We start from the raw sequence: 4,806 nt of genomic DNA on the forward strand, positions 1-4,806 counted from the left end.
TCATTTTGTGTAGCACTGTCTTCTGACCTTTGTTGTAGATCTTTGCTGTAGTTATAACCCTCGCACGTACTGAAGTTCAGGTGCAGCTCTACAAAGTTTCGCCTTATCCAGCTGCGTCTGGTTTGTGTCTGGCTGCTGTGCTCAGCTCCTTCTAGCTGCTGCCCTTGAGGTTGAACCTGTTGTGCCCTTGTGACAAGATGTTCTACTCCTGGCCTAGTTGGGTGGATCTATCCTCTACACTCTCTGCAGGGATTGCAGCTCCTGGGTTACACCCCAGGTGTGTATGCCAGGCATGAGCTGTGCCTGTGGGGGGCAAGATGAAGTAGGGGGAAGAGGTAGCTCTCCCACACACTCACCGGACCTGGCATAGGACTGGGTCTGGGTGTTCCCAGAACGCGGCAGTAATTCCTACTCGGCGGGTGTGGTAGTGGAGTTACTGCAGAGTGGGGGTTGGCCCAAGTGGATGGGAGACGGTCCCCCCACGCTGCGCCTGCGCTGGGACTGGTTCAGCCAGTGTAGGGTAGCAGGAAGCTCTCCACACACTCACCCAACCTGGGCTAGGACTGGGTCTCTAGGTTCCCGGAACGCGGCAGACTCTAGCGGAATTTCTTATCAAGCATGTATACCTTATGAGTTGGGTCCCTTGGCACAAGTATCTATGTGTATTTTGTTCTTGTTTTATTTAATTTTTTTTATTGTTCCATGAAGTCTTTGCTATAAAATAATCCTTCATTTGTTTCCTCTTTCACTAGTCCCCTTCTTATACACATTTTAATCACAGATTTTCTTAAAAGGCATATTCAGAATTTTTTTACATAATGGTGAGCTAGCATATGTCATAATTTGAATCAAGTTTTCATAGATCTCTTTTTTGAAGTGGGGGGAACCAGGGATTGAACTCAGGCCCTTGTGCCTGCCAGGTAAGTGCTTATTCTACTGAGCCATCTCCCTGGCCCCAAGTATTCAATGTCTTGTTCTGAAATCAATTTTCTTCCTCAGTTTGTGGTTTTGATGTGAAATTAATAAACATTGGTTAAAGAATATGTTGACTGAATTCATGTATTTTGTTAAGATATGAACTCAGGCTCTTCCACTTGCCAGGAAAGTGCTTATTCTACAAAGCTATTCCCCGGCCCCAAAACATCATCTTCTAACAATATATTTTTAATTAGTACTATCAATTTTCAAAAATTCAAGGATTAAAGAAGTAATTTCACACTTTCATGTGTTGCTTATATTTTGATTATATTGATCCACCTTACTATTCTACTTTATACCATAGGTCAGGCTTTTAATAAGAAAGTTGTTATATACTTCAATTCTGCCCAAACTGGCTATTATCTTTTTTATGACTTGACCTCAAATTGTTCAGTGACGACATTCCCCCAAAGGATATGCCTCTGGAAATCTTGCTTTAGATAGTAGTTCTTCCTTTGGCATCTCTGGAGCTCTGTACTGCACAATTTGAATTATGACTAAGGTCCCAGCGAGTTTAATTACAGCAAAACACCACTTTGGAGATTAACAAATGATTGATTCAAGAATACGTGTTATGGTGCAGATAAAGTATCATTGACTTTGTCTTAACCTTAAGGACTGTTCGTTTGTACAAGTATGCATACAGTTGTTTTGTTAGGAGTAGATAAACTCAACAGATGATAAAGTAGGGATTAAATGTCATCTCCATACTTAGACAACATTAAATTCAAGTACATGTGTGAAACCAGACCAGTACATTTGGCTGGTATTATCAATAATTTCATTTTTGCTGGTCGAAAATATAAGTCAGAAATACAAATGCATTTGATGAATCTTTTTCCAAAATTTGTATTTTGCCTAAAATACTTATTTAATATTGCTTTGTGTTTAGGCCAAATTTTGCAACAACGTACCCTTGGGGTTGTAGTTTTTATAAATACATGCCAGATTTCTTGTAGTTACAATTCTTGATATTAATTGTAAAACTCACAACAATTTAAAATTTAACAGCTTTGTCCGGAAGTTTTTATGACTAAATCTTTCTGTAAATATAAAAAAGAATGGGAACATCTCAAGGTGCAATGATAGGCATATGTTCTTTTGCACTCTGTATTTTTAGCAATGGCTTGAATATGTGATATTGTTCTCAGAATAGACTGCATCAAATTCTTCAAAGTCGTAAACTAGGAATAAGCGATCATCTCCTTAACCAGGTAAGTCAGGAAGGATATTTATGAGATTCTAGACAAGGCTTCACATATGCCTTTACAGAGTAACAGGAAATCACATTCTTTATAAAATTCTATGTGATTTTGATAATAAGATGGCCTTCTGTCATTGATAAAATATGTGTATATCAATTCCAATCTTTAATACTCCTTTTGCATATTTCATAATATAAATATTCACATTAAATGTATTCCTTTAGCGTAACTGTTCTTACAAACAATTTTGAAGTATGACTATTTAGATGTTTGAGTTTGGTTACTTGAAAATATATTCATAAGACAAGCCAAGTTGTCTTCTAGGGATTGTGTAGATGGTGAACATTAAAGGGTGAAGCCATCTCTATAGATGATGATTTTTGTGAATTCCAAGAGCTGCTGGTAAGTCTTGACTCAGTAAGCAATTACTTCAATTCATAGGAATGGTGTGGAATCCATAGAGGACTCAAATGTACCACAGGACTCAACTTACAGAAGAGCTTAGTCTAAAAAGCATTGAGAAGTAAGGTAGGCTGCTTATTTCGATAGATGTGGCATCAAAGGACAGCATTTTTCAACATGCAGACATATTGCATGAATATGTTGACACTATAGTGCAATACAGAGAGAGAAATTAATGAAGTAGAAAATGGAGGGGACATTAAAGGACTGGGTATGATTGTGAGTTGTGCAAAGAATGAAATACACAAAAGAAGTTAAGAGCGATCGTGAGGAAGACAGAAAATGTCTATGAAGAGAAAGCAGGTCAGAATTTGTGAAGTCAGACTGAAGGTAGTGTGAACAGAGAATTTTAAAAAACTATTAGTACTAAGCTTATTTTAAAATGCAAGGAGCTGGGCCATCCAGATACTTCAGCAGAGCAAAGCTCTTGCTTAGGCAGATGCAGGGCTCCATCCCCGGAATGCTGAGCGGGGTGCTGCTGAGACTGGGCATCGTGGCACATGCACCTGTAATCAGATAGCTTGGAAGGCTGCAAACAGGAGGATCACTACAAGTCTGATCTAGGTAGTGAGACCCTGGAGACCCTGTACTAAATACATTTTTAAAAATGAAATGCAAAGGGCTAATGAATATTGACCTACTTAGAGTTTTTATTCTGTGTGACAACTCCCTCTGCTTTTCTGTCTGCCTGTCAGCACCCGCTTTCTCCTTTTTTCCCCTTCTCTTCTCCACTTCCTGTTCCTCCTCTGCTCTTCATTCGTTCTTCTTCCCACATTCTTTTAATCCTTCATGTACAAAGACTTTCAAGACCACAACCTAGGTACATATCACAAATTGCACTTGTGCCTGCCTGAATAGCACAACTCTAAAGTGGCTTTCCAATGTACCTAAGTGCTTGCATATTCCCCATGCTCATATGGACCCATATGTTTATAAGTGTCTTGGCCTATGGTATCTTTATATTTGTTTTGTAATAATACCCTGTCATGTATAGATTCCTGCTTCTTATTCAGTAATAACATGTGGGGATTTCTCTAAGAGAACTGACATAACTACACTTAACTTATAAATGATGGCTTTTTCTTGTAAGTGATTTTATATGTTTACCCATTTCTCGGTTCTTATACAAATTAAATTGTAAGCTTTAGAAATGCTACCTAATAATACACAAAATACATTGTGCATTTGTACTTATGTGCTAAGGCTTTAATTTCCATGCATCAGATCACAAAGAATGGAATTGTAATGAATGGTATGTGGATTATAACTTCAATACAGATTGTTAAATTGTGTTCCAAAAAGCATAAAATTCAAAGTAGAAAAAATAATCTTTTAAAATTTTAACAGTCACCTTTAAATCTTTATCAAAGTTAAGCTCTACTGTGTATGAAATGATATTTGTGTGTTTTCTGTCATTTTAAACTTATGCATAAATGAAAGCACTCTATGCTTACCACTATTGGAGATGTAGATTTCTTTCATTGCCACTTATATCATCTGTCCACATGGTATTGGTTTATATTTTATATAATAATTCCTTAAAAGCTTTTATATATTTTAGACAAGAATTTTATGCTCTCTAAAACGTAATCCTATTCTCCAAATAATTTATCTATTTCTTTAGGGTGAACTAACAGTAAGAAACAAATTGAAAACAGCAATGTGCTTGCCTGAGGTACATATTATTTTTTTAATAAGCAATTAAGTTTTATTATTGTAATACAGTAAAAAGCCTAGACTTGTCATCTAAATCTGTTTTTTTCCGAAGTTTTATTGATAAATAGATAGCAATGAGAAAGTTTCAAATCAAATCAGAAGTACAGTTTCAACAAATAATACACTGCATATATACATTTTAGTGGTTAATTGCTGTACAAGATGCGAACTTGTGATCCTATATACAAACATCATTAGAACAAATCATTCTATTCATTAAGAGAATGCAACTATATATCTATCCTAACGACTTTGAATACACAGATACAAAATGGACATTAATCGGTATACCCCATTTATATATTCTAAGTTCCGTTATTGAATATTATAGGTGTGTAAACTCAGCAAAATATTCTAAAAGAGTCCAGTAGCCCATAATAGTATTGGGTATTCTGTTTAACTGGAAATGTCAGAAATTATTGACCTGAGTCCCCCACAGCTCAAC

The 4,806-nt window shown here is 36.5% G+C and overlaps 1 protein-coding gene across 1 annotated transcript in view; it reads left to right on the forward strand.

The window, feature by feature from the left end:
* LOC101564052 (WW domain-binding protein 11) overlaps positions 1-4,806 on the forward strand; it is a 25,407-nt gene that overhangs the window by 19,664 nt on the left and 937 nt on the right. The gene's annotated exons all lie outside the window — the stretch shown is intronic.

This window comes from Octodon degus, unplaced genomic scaffold, assembly GCF_000260255.1.
Source record: "Octodon degus isolate 3935 unplaced genomic scaffold, OctDeg1.0 scaffold00354, whole genome shotgun sequence".
Taxonomy (NCBI): Eukaryota; Metazoa; Chordata; class Mammalia; order Rodentia; family Octodontidae; genus Octodon; species Octodon degus.